This window comes from Echinops telfairi, unplaced genomic scaffold (assembly GCF_000313985.2).
Source record: "Echinops telfairi isolate 266 unplaced genomic scaffold, ASM31398v2 ScPeMD7_44;HRSCAF=162, whole genome shotgun sequence".
Classification (NCBI taxonomy): Eukaryota; Metazoa; Chordata; class Mammalia; order Afrosoricida; family Tenrecidae; genus Echinops; species Echinops telfairi.
In genome coordinates this window covers 5,714,494-5,727,816 of record NW_022103942.1, presented here as the reverse complement: position 1 = coordinate 5,727,816, position 13,323 = coordinate 5,714,494, and the positions used below count along the sequence as shown (strand labels likewise).

Genomic DNA, 13,323 nt, shown 5'->3' with positions numbered 1-13,323 from the left:
GTCCCCCAGGGAGGAGGTTATATGTAGATCCTTGTAATCTGTTCCCCCTTTCTCCCTCACGTTCCCTCCACCCTCCAAGTATCACCACTCTCACCACTGGTCCTGAAGGGTTCATCTTTCCTGGAATCCCTGTGTTTCCAGTTGCTATCTGTACCAGTGTACATCCTCTGGTCTAGCCAGATTTGTAAGGTATATTTGGGATCATGATGGTAGGGGGAAGGAAGCATTCAAGAACTAGAGGAAAATTGTATGTTTCATCATTGTTACACTGCACCCTGACTGGCTCATCTCCTCCCCATGGCCCTTCTGCAAGGGGATTTTATTTTATTTTATTGTTTCATTTTTTATTTTTTTTATTGTTTAGATTTATTTTATTGTTTAAATTTATTGGATCACACATGCTGCTGTCCTTCTGCCTGTGAATTTAGCTTTTAAAAGCCCAATGTGGGATAAACCACTGATGAATCCCCTCTGACTGTGCAACAGAGAAGGGCAAGGCCTTATTACCAGACAGAGTACATTTCAAGGTGGATTATTGCGATGTGGTTAGGTCAATATCTGACACCTTGTCAGTGATCTTCCTCTCGACCCAATGTATAATTGCTCCAGTTTTTCATGTTTTCTTGCTTTGTTATCAATTGAAGTTTTTGTTTTGTTTTGTTTTATTGTGTGATTGTTTGCGGGCCATTTGTTTGTGTTCTGATTTGATTTTATATGATTTTTCTATATATGAAACCCAAATTAGGTTAAAACCTATAGAGATGACAACTGAATCAATAGATTTAAAGGAAAGTGACAGAGGAGGCTGTCAAGAAATGAGGAGCTAACTACAATAAATTCAGGGAAGAAAAAATATACTGGAATTGATTGTAGTGATTGTTGCACAACCCTTATGAATGTGATTGAACTATTGAAATGTATTGATATGTGAATTCTATTTCAGTGAAATTGTTAGAAATAAATCATTGTTAAGTTAAAGCTATATTATGTATCATATAGATACGCATTTAAACAAGATTAAGAAGAATATTATTTCTTTAAAAATTAAGGAAGCTCTGTTAGATTATTTTGTACTAGACCATGCTGGGTCAAAAGAAAAATTAGCTGTGTTTGCCTATTAAGAAAATATTTCACTTTAAGGTATAATATGATGTTAAAATAAGCCACTAAAAATTAGCTATGGGTGATTAGAAACAAAGGCAACTGAACAGCTTAATCAGAATACAGGTCACATATGTATACTGAAATATTTTTCTTGAAATAATAATTTTACTTTTCTCAATGTTTAAAGAAATACTCTGATAATATTTTAAGATTTGTAAGCTTGATTGATTCCAGAGGGTGTCTTAAAATTGTATTCATCCTTTCGTCTATTCTGCTTTTGTGAAATCTTTTTGTTTGTTTGTTTGTTTACAATTTCCACTGTTTGCAAATTTTACCGCTCTGTGGATACCTTGTTTACTTTAGCATCACCAAATGGAACAAAGAACTAACATCTTAAATCACTTATTACATGAGAAATACTTAATATTTTTTACTTTCAAAACCACACTTTAAAAAATAAGCATTACACACGTTTTCTCAACCCAAACTCACTGTCATCAAGTCAATACTGACTCATAGTGACTATAGAACAAGGTAAAACTGCCCCTGTGAGTATCCAAGACTGTGTCTTTAAGGGAGTAGAAAGTCCTGATTTTCTCCCTTACACATTATACTGATGAGGAAATGGGATTAGTGAGGTGATGTGACTAGATCATGTCAAACTGCTACTAAATGACCCATGCCAAATTTATACTACAGCATAATCTTCTATATGACCTATGGTATATTTATTTGATAACAATGCTTTCATCTTCCAGCCTACTGAGCACTTGATATTGTAGGAGGAATTCAGATGCCATACAAGTCACATCATATCTTTGTTTAGAATAAAATGGCTATTGTTTAATCTATTTTACCTTGCATTGATTCGTGGTTTCTTAAATTTGACATCACATTTATAGTTGAGTGCTTATACATTATTATATATCTTACATTGCCTAGGTCTGGCTTTTTAGGAAATTTCTTAGTACAATATTAGAATTGATGTGTTCCTGCTCAATTAATAGCTCCAGTTTCACCATCAGTAAGGTTAACTACTCTGCGTACTTATTGATGAGAAAGTCAATTATAAGTATACATTAATGCCTTGTGAATCATGTTACAAGTTTATGGTACCATGGACATCTCGCTATCCATGGAATTTAATTATTTTTAAAATTACCATAGAAAGTTTTTGGGAAATATATGACAATCCCTTATTTTAAATATTTGCAATGTATTGACACAGTAGTGAATATAGGCAGTGGAAAAAATAAACAACTTTAGCTTCCCAGAGAAATTCACATACATTTTTAATTGATTTCATGAATGGTACAGGGATGAGTCTCAAATGGGATAATATTCTACACGTACAAATTTATTCCACAATTGTCATGATGTATAAAGGTGTAATAAATAAATTTTCATGCAACTAGTGAATGCAGCTTGCTGAAGATCATTAAACCTAAAAAATAGGTTAATATTGTGTTATGTTTCCATTTCTGTTGTCCATTCTTACAAATTAATAGCCCTCAAATTATTTCCAAACGGAAATAGAGCAATCATATGTCAAACTAAACTATCTGTTTTTAGTGTCAGGTTTATATGGTTTATTATAATGCTACCTAAATAGTGGAAGTCGTTTAGTGTGATAATTTATATGCAAGCAAACAAACTTGCATATAAAAGTTCAAAATAGTCCTCAGTTTCATTTGATTTAGTAATCTTCCCTGATTTCTAGTTATCAAGAACTGCTGTGCAGATCTGCAATTGTAAAGGAATGTTACTAGAATTTTTCCCAAAGCACCAACCCCATGGTCAATGTAAACAGAGCTCAATCATTTATGAATTTCATCTGTACAAAGGAACAACTCACAGATTGAGGTTTGTAGATGGACTATACTTGCATAACCTCCTTTTCTCTCCAGTATTCTAAATGCTGCCATTGGATAAATTATTGATGTTATTAATGGAATTACTTTATGCCCCAGTGGGGATGATTGGCAGCATTGTATGTTATAAAACAATAATGAGACCACTAAAGTAAACTAGAATCCTAAAAAGTCCGTGGACAAGTGAGTGGATTCTGGGGTCCCACTTATTTCTAGCACTAGTCAAGGAACAGTTAGTTCTTATGATATGGCCCTGGTCAATACTTGTCTGCTGGCTATCAATAAGAATAGTATTTGGGGTCTTAAAGTCTTTTATTTAAACAAGCAGTTATCTACATGAGATGTAAACCAAGTCCACATGGAAGCACGCCAACCTGCATGAGCCAAAAATGACCCCAAAAATTCAAATACCATGGAGGAAAAGGTATAAGAGTTTAAATTATGAGCACCCAATTTGTAGAAGTCTATAGAGGATAATGGGTGTCCAACGACAACCTGCATAGTACCTAGGCACATTAAGCATCTTGCAGATCCCCTCTGATCACAGTTGAGTGGTGTGAATAGCCTTGCAATCAGGGGTCCCTGATCAGCTGATCTCCCTCTTAACCCATTCTAGATTTGTTCTAGGTTTAAATATTTCTTGCTTGCTTCTCAACAGAGGCTTCTCTCTGGTTTATTTTAGTATTTCCGGTAGTCTTTTCCTTTCTTTTCACTTTTATCTTTAGTAAGTTTCACAGTATATGAAGCACAGAAGGGATGAATGTATAGAGACAATAGTTGATATAATGACTTGTCGGGGGCAGGGGTTGGAGGTGTTGGTTGAGTGGAATTGCAGAACAAATGGGGAATAATGGAGAGCAGGAAGGATGTATGGAACTGATTGTGGTGAATATATATATATAATACACAACACCTTCTAAACACAAATAAACTGTGGAGGTGAATTATATCTCAATAAAACTATTGGGAAAAAAGAACTGCTTTGCAACCTCACTTTTCTAAATTATGCTAATTATTTAATAATTGTTGTTTGTCAAGCATTGACAAAAGTAAAAGTAGACCTACTTTTCTTACAATGAATTCCTTTATTATTTCCATTTGGAACTAGACCTGAAAATGTGATGAGATACCCTTCTAAAAACATTCAATGACAATCTTCCAAATGCAATGAGGTTCCTGTTTGGTTAATGATTTTGAATTTTCAGATTACTCATTGTAATTTTATCTCTGCACTTGTACCCATCCTTGCTATAGATATACACTAATTTCTTACATCTTTCTCAACATTCATAACTCATTTATAATTTATATGAATTAGCAAGTAACTCAAAAATTAATTCTGTGACAATTTTAAGAGTTTCTTCTAGTTATCTATTAAGAATAAGATTGCTTTAAATATTACATAATTCAGGAAGGAGCTTTAGGTAATATAAGAATATGCCTACACCAGAGTAAAAAATTAAAACAAGTTCAAAAGGGCCAAATAAAACTTGAGAACACATCAAGAAAAGATTTGATACATTGAACACTAATGCAAAACAAAACAAACAAACAAACAAACAAAAACCTTTTGAGCTATTGGATAGCATCAAGGACACCATATGTAAAGCAGAAGGCCATTAAAAAGATACAAAATCAAGAAAAAACAAAGTCAGTGTTAGAAGAGACTATGAAGCTTTTCCTCTTGAATAAACAATAGCTAAAGCAAATGGAAGAAATGATGAGGTAAAAGAACGAAAGATACGTTTTCAAAAGATGCTTGCAAATACCATTGAGTATTGCAGTAAAATGTACAAAGACCTGGAGTGAGAATGCCAAAAAGCAAAACTATGCTCAGCATATCTCAACTTAAAAAAATGAAGATAAACCCAAGCTTTGCATTGTAATATTGAACAATTCCATGGGCAAAATATTGAATGAGGCACAAAGTTTTAAAAGAAGATGTATGGAATATAGAGAGTTACTGCAACAAAAATAATTGGTCAAAGTTCAAACTTTTCAAGAAGTAACATATGATCAAGGGTCAATGACATTGATGAAATTAGTCCAAACTGCCCTGAAGACATTAGTCAAAAGCGAATCTCCAGAAATTTACAGAATAGCAACTATATGCTTCAACAATTGAAGTAGTGCAAGCACTTGCTAGTGTATCTCAAGAAACTTGGAAGGGAGCTACATGGTTAAAGAACTGCAAGAGATCCATATTTGTGCCCATTCCAAGGAAAGGTGACCCAACATGATGTAGAAATTATTGAACAAAATCATTAATATCACATGAAAGTCAAATTTTGCTGAAGTTAATTAAAAAGTAATTGCAGCAAAAAGCAATCAACGGGGAGCTGCCAGATTTCAAGCTAAATTTAGATAAGGATGGGCGCATTAGCTGGATCTTGGCTGAAAGGAGAGAATACCAAAAAAGATGTTTACATGTGTTTTATTGACTTGACAAAATAAGTTGAATGTGTGTATAATAATGCATTATGGATAACATCGAAGAGAATTGTTATTTCAAAATTTTTCATTATACTCATTCAAAATCTGTATATGGACCAAGAGGCAGTCATTCAACGAGAGTTAAGAGAAAACTGCATGCTTGCAAATCAGGAGCGGATTGCACCAGCGTTGTATTCTTTCACCATATTTATTCAATCTGTATATTGAGCAAATAATCTTAGGAACTGGACCATATTAAAAAGAATTAGGGGGGAAATTGAGTGGTTCATCTACCCAGGATACTACACCCGATGACTTTGCTTCCATCATCTTGCCACAAAAAGAATATATCAACTTATACCATACTCAGTATGAGTATCATATGGATTACCATGAGAAAGAAGGAAAGTCAAGAGAGGCTCATGAACATTCAAAGACAGCAAAAAAGTTGATTGGCCTGAAGGCCAAGCTCTGTCATAACAAGCAGCCTCATGCTGAGAAAATACAAATGAAAAAGGCTATCAAGATGCATGAAAAGAGAAACAACAAACAAAAGAATGACGAGAAGACTCCACAAGGTGCAGTGCCTGCTCATCTGCTGGACATACAGGGACAGTCACAAGCAAAAGTACTGTCCAATATGATTAAACAAAAATGAAAAAGAACCCAGAAAAATGGGAAATCCCTCTGCCCAAAGTTTGTGCCCAGGGGAAACTGAAGTACTAAAAATTATTAGAACAGGAAAGAGAAAAAAGAAGGCATGGAAAAGGATAATTCCTAAAGTTTGCTTTATTGGGGATGGCTTTACACCAAAACCACAAATATATGAATGATTCATCAAACCAATGGGCTTACATTTCAAGAAAGTACATAGTACACACCCTAAACTTAAAGTCACCTCTCGCTTACCAATACTTGGTGTAAAGAAGGTTCGAACCTCCTGTCCCCACTGTAAACCACGTTGGGCATTATTACTAAAGGTGCCATTATTTAAGTGAATGTGCGCGAGCAGTGTCTGGTAAAAGAAGGATGCAAGGTGATTTGGGGAAAATGTGCCAGGGTTACCAATAATCCTGAAAATGATGGATGCAATCTAATTAGTTTGATGGCAGTTTCATACAAGGAACTCCTCCTTCATGAAGATGACAAAGGAATCAGGAAAACCACCATTATTAACCTGTCTTTCTGATTCCTACCCAACGATTTACATGTCTGAAGTTCGCAAGAAAGATAACTATTTAAAAGAAAAGGAAGACATTGTAATTGTCCAGCTGTAAAAAGAAATGGAATGAGGCATCAGGATTGGAAGGTTTATCAGCGATTTAAAATATACAAACACCACAACCATGCTTGCTGAAAACCCTTGCTAATGAAAACTAGACTGCAGCCTTCAGCATGAATTGAAACTCAATGTAAAGAAAACCAAATCCCTACAAATGGGCTGATAACATCATGATCAGTGAAGAAAAAAACTGAAATTGAAAAGAATTTCATCTTGCTTGGATCCACAATTAATGCTCACGGAAGCTCTCACTCAAAACTCTCACTGCCATCGAGTCAGTGCCAACTTATATCGACCCTATGGACAGAGGAGGACTGTTTCTGTGAGTTTCTGAGATTTTAACTCCTTATGGATATATGGAGCCCCCTTTTTCTTCCACAGAACAGCTGGTGATTTTGAACTGCTGACTCTGCAGATGACAGCTCAATGCATAACCACTATGCCACTTTGTTCTTTAACAAATCTGTGTCTCTTTTTAAAAAAATCACTTTGTTGGAGACTCGTACAATTCTCATCACAGTCCACCCATCCATCCATTGTGTCATGCACATTTAAAGCACATTTGTACACTTGTTGCCATCATCATTCTCAAAATATTTGCTTTCTACTTGAGCCCTTAATATCAGCTCCTCATTTCCCCCCTCCCTCCCCGCTCCCCCTCCCTTATGAACACTTGATAATTTATAAATTGTTATTTTGTCATATCTTTCACTGTCCAACGTCTCCCTTCACCCACTTTTATGTTGTCCCTCCCCCAGGGAGGAGGTTATATGTAAAAATCTGTGTCTCTTGCTACAGAGTTTCCCAATACTATACCTCATTTGAAATTTTGACTGCTACTTGAATGGATACCAATTTTGGATCCAAGAAAAATGAAGTCCTTGAAATTTTTATTGCATTTCTTATGAAGTTTCTGGTTGGTTTTGTGAGACTTTTTGTTTTTATGTTGAGGTATACTTAAGACTGTCGTTTTTTTTGTCTTCAGCATTAAGTATTAATGCAAGTTATTTTCAGTTCCAGCGAGCAAGCATATGCCATACGCATATTGAAAGTTTTTAAGAAGCCTTCCTCAGTTCCTAATGCCACGTTCTTCATGTAGTCTAATTTCTTGGATTATTTGCCCAGCATACAGCTTTAATAATTATAAGGAAAATATATCTTGATACATATCGTTCCTGATTTTAAATCACACAACATTCCCTTCTTCTGTTTAAATGACTGACTTTTGGTCATGCGGTGCCTTTGTCCAAGATACCACATGAACACTATGAAATGTTCCAGAATTCCCATTCTTTATATTGTTATCCATAATTTTTCATGATCCACACAGTCAGATATCTTTCCACAGTCAATAAAACACGAGTAAACTTATTTCTTCTATTCTATTTTAGGCAATATCCAACTGATATCACTGTTACTATCTTTCACTTTATGTCCTCTTCTGATCGGGTTTGAATTTCTGACAAATCCCTGTTTATGTGCTGCTACAAGCATTTTGAATTGTTATCAGCAAAATTATATTTGTGTGTAATATTAAATATAATGTTTGACAATATCTTCATTGTTTGAACTACCTATCTTTGGAGTGGGTATAAATATGGATCTTCTCTAGTCAGTTGATTAGGTATTTGTCTTCCAAATTTCTTGGCATAGATAGATGAATGAGTTCTTCCAGTGTGACATCTGTTTGTGGATACAACTCAACTAGCATTCCATCAATTTATGGAGCCTTGTTTTTCACCAATGACTTCAGTGCAACTTGTATCTGTTACTTAAATACTATCATTTCCTGCTTTCTGCTAAAATGATTGAATCATGTCCACTTATTTTGGTACAATAAATCTTTGCATTCTCTCATCTTTTGCTACTTCTTGCTTCATGCAAAATTTTGCCTATGGACTCCATCAATATTTCAGTTGGAGGCTTGACTTTTTCTTCAGTTCTTCCATCTGCAGGGCATGTTTTCCTTCTTTGTTTTGTAATTCCTAGTGTTTGTACATTTTATGAGAATGCTTAAATTTATCTTCTCAGCCCATCCTTTTAAATCTTCTGTTCAGCTCTTTCTCATTACCATTACTTCAATTCCCTTTAGCTACTCTACATTCAAGTACCAGTTTCAGGGTCTCAGCAATGGATGGTCTGTTTTGCAGTGGACCTCTACCTTTATTCTGACTGATGTCGTTGGGCTTCTCTGTCATCACTTTCCACAGATGTATTTCATTTCCTTCCTGTATATTTCATTCATTGAGTTTCATTTATGTTTTCAGAAAAGGAATTCATGATGAATAATTCTTTGACCTTGAAAAATTTTTATCATGCAATCTCAGTTATATTTTTTTATGCACGGCTTTATTTTACAACTACATATGCTTCTTCTTTGCTTCCAATTTTTATGTTCCAAGCACCAAGTTGTTTTTCCATAGCACTCTCTATAAGCTGTGTTCAAAATCACAACAGTTTATGTGGCATTTTTTCCCCAGCAAGAAACAAAATTTCACAGTCGCACGCTGTTCTCTTAGATTGGCGATCACACAAAAAAAAATGAGGTTTGAGTGAAACGGCTTTTATGAAAAAAATCTCTGTGAACAGAGGGAACCTTCCCAGGCGACGCAATTGGCTACACTAATTAGGGGCGAGTTGCTCCATGCTCACCTAGTGGTTTTCAGGTTTTTGGGGGGTTTTTTTGGAAGGGGCGTCCTCCTCATATATGTCTATGGATTTGTTTTTCTGGTCAATCCTGCCTAACACATTGTTCAATCACTAACTGTGTTCCATTGATGGGTAGATCTGGAGATAGCCTTTATGATAATGAATCCAACTTCATTTCTCTTCAATTTGTTATTCTTGAGATAGTAGACTATATGATTTGTCCTATTCAAATAGCCCAAATCAGTCCATTTAAGATGACTAAAACCCAATGCAGCCAAACCAAATTCATTCACATTTACTCAATTGTGATTCGTAGAGATCCTATCAGACAGAGTGTATTTGCTCCCTAGGGTTTCTCTGGCTGAGAAATCTTTATGAGATAAGATCTTTACCCCCAGTTGCTGCTTGTGCTGACCTTGCAGTCAACAGCCCAACATGTAATCTACTACATAACCAGAGCTCCTCTCACACTTACTAATAGCTAGGATACTAGTCTGTGTGTGTAACATTTCAATTAAACAACTTCTAATTTTTGTAGCTCCATACATCTTATATTCCACTTCCCTCTTGCTAATGAATGTTTCTTCTCATTTTGAGTTGTTTTACATCAGCATATAAAAATCCCCAAAGTTTTCTTTAATCCAATTCATTAAGGTGGAGTCTATTTAGCCAAGGCAGCTCTTCCTGTCACGTTTTGAGTTCCTTCCAACATGAGGGACTCATCTTATGGTACTGTATATGGTAATCAAATATTTCAATTTTCTTCAAAATTTATTCAAAAGGTATTCAAATTTCTTCAAATTTTAAAGAAATAGACCACAAAGTCCTTCATCATGGTCTGCTCCATTGAAAATGGTTCACAGCGGGAAACCCTGCTGACATTTAAAATACTGATGATATAGCTTCCAGAATCACAGCAACATGCAAACCACCAGCATAGCACAAACTGACAAACGAATGATGGGAGTTATAATAAAAAGGATTAATTTAGAGATATAGATCTTCAGCCAGGCAAGTGACTTAACTTCTTAATATTTATGTTCTTTATGTACAAATTGATAATATCTTGTCTGTCTCACGTGCATATTATGAAGTCAAAAGGAGATAGTAGATATAAATTACATTATACATTAAAATGCAATTAAGAATAAAAGACTTTCTATAAATTTGTGTTATTGTAAAATTCACCAATACAGCAATATAGGCTTGGTATGCTCTTATCAGAAGGTTTTTTTAAACTGCAAATTCAACTTATTTAATAAGGAAAGGGCTGTTCAGATGATCAATTTCTTTTTGAGTAAGCTTTGGCAAATTGTTTATTTCAAGGACTTCATCTATTTCACCTCAGTCGTTCATTTTATTGGCCAAAATTGTTCATCATATGTCTACTGTACTTTTTAAATGTTCATAGTTTTATCTTATGTTTTAATTTTTTGAGGCAAAGTTTACTATTTAGGTAATAGAAGTAGATGTTTTATTTATCTAGTTGTTTAAAAAGTTTTATTCACATACCACTCACATGCCATACAATTCAATGATTTTAATACATTAAAAAGAATTTTACAATAATCATCCCAATTTTAGAACATCTTTTTCATTCGTGCACCCATTATCTTGGTTCCCAATTTCCTCTCAACTTCTCTGCAATAACCCTAAAAATTATTAATCCAGGTACTGTCTCTATAGATTTATGTAGCCTAGCTTTCACCCCCCCCCAAAAAAAAATTCCCCAACAAAATTATACAATAAAACAAAGATTTTCATAGAAAATCAAACAGAAAATAAAATCCAGAACATTTAAAATGGGTCCAAATGGGGAATAAATGATAAGCTGTTCAATTTAAGCTAAGTACATCTACTACCTAATGCACTCTATGGGAGGGCAGGACTATTCACATCCCTAGTCAATGTTCTAAGAGAGTTCAGTGGAAGCTTAATTCACATGGGGACTCTGCAAATGGATTTTGGGCACTCACTGGTTGCCTCAGAATTTAAACTCTAATACAATTTCCTCTTCTGATCTTGGATTGTATTATTTACAATCCTTGAATCACATAGGCTATATATTTCTTTTGTGTGGGCTTAACTAACACAATACTTAGATGGTTGCTTATTTTGTTAAGCTTTTAAGTCCCCAGACACTATACCTTCTGATAGCCAGGTACTATCTAATTTCTTCACCACATTCTAACACAGCACCCATATCTTCAGTGAGCTAGTTAGTCAATCACAAAAGGACAAACATTGTAACAGACCAAGATGACAGGGAAAAACACAAAGATAAAACAGGTTTATATATTTTAAAAATGAGGCCTTATTTCAGCTGGGGTTATTTTCTCATGTTGGAGGGAGAGGGAGGATATGCAGATCAAAACAATCACTTCCTACTGTCAATGATAAGCCAATTAAAAAAAAACTAGAAAACAACAAATACTGAGAAGAGTACAGGGAAATTGGAACTTTTTTATGCTGCTGTAAACATGTGCAATCATTATGGAAATCAACATGTCATTATTTAAGACACCTGGAAATAGAAATCCCATATGACCCAGCATTACCTCTGCTCGGTGTATACCTCAATAAAATAACAGACACAACATGAACAGATATATGCTGTACCATGTTAATATTAACATAGTTCACAATAGCAAGAAGTTGAAAAATGCACCAGAGTCCATCAGTAGAAGGATGACAAAAGAAACTTTTGTACATGCACACAATGGTATACTATAGATTCCTAAAAAATAATGATCAAGCCACAAAATTCCTCATGATATGGATGTACCAAGAACATACTTTGAATGGCATAAATGCTTTTACATAAATTGTCACTTTTTTATCAGAATGTGATCCATCTTGATGGATGTTGTATATGAACTTGAAAAGAATATGTATTCTGTCATTATTAAATGTGGTGCTTCATAAATATCACATACTCTAAGTTGCTTAAAAGTGCTGTTTTTCATATATTGTATAACATCAATGATTTTCGGTATATTTGTGCTACCAAATTTTAGAAATTGTAGGGGAAAGGGCCCCCAACATCATCGCAGGCCCGGTAGCTGCAATTGTACAGTAATAAGTAAAGATTATAGTAAAGCCATAGAAAGTGTGAGAGATAGAAGAGAGATTAAAATAATGGAACCAAACACATTTCATGGTAGCATGCTTATCTCAGCCTCACTTGGTGGTCCACGTGGAGAGAGAGATTTATTGGTAACCAAGGCTTTTATATTCTTTGGGGACATGGAAGCCCCCGAATGACACTTAAAGGCATATGTCACAGGAAGGGGTTGCACTATAGGTTACACAGCAGTGAAAAGGGACAATCTAGGGATATACACGCAATAAGAATGGGAGGGATTGGGAGTATACATGTGACAAGGGTGGATCCTAGATTTAGGGAGGTAGCTTAATTTTGGATATCACTGAGCCAGTTTGACCTGTTCTCTGGCTCACTATAGAAACCATTATCAGTAGGGTGTAAACCCCACCTACAGGAACCAAACCAATGACTGCAAGCCTTTAGGGAGAAATAGCCCATTGTCCTTAACAGCAGGGAGTGGGCCCCTCTTGTGGTGGGACCAGACTAGTCTGGCAACTGACTGCCTTCAGGGAGGTAACTTGACAATCATTTACCATTAGCTGCAAGCAGTGTCCTAAGTCTAATATATATTTGGGAGATGACTTGGGAGAAATCTTTCTGTTTCCCAAAAGAAATCATGCTTTTGAAATCTTCGAATATATTTTTAAGTTTGTATATTTCTCTTTGTAATTTACTTAGTTTGTCTTTCATGAATTTTGGAGCTTTGTTAATAAGAGAATAAACATTTAAGATCTTTATATTTTTGTGCTGAATTGATCCTTTTAAAAATTATTTTATTGGGAGCTCTAACAGATATTATAATAATCCATTATTCAATTAAATCAAGCAAAATTGCACAATTGCTGCCACCATCATTTTCAAAGCATTTTGTTTCTTTT

General features: G+C 34.9%; 1 pseudogene; it reads left to right on the top strand.

Annotated features, from left to right (window-relative positions):
- Nucleotides 1-3,387: 3,387 nt before the first annotated feature.
- Nucleotides 3,388-6,505, top strand: LOC101647346 (annotated as a pseudogene).
- Nucleotides 6,506-13,323: the final 6,818 nt, after the last annotated feature.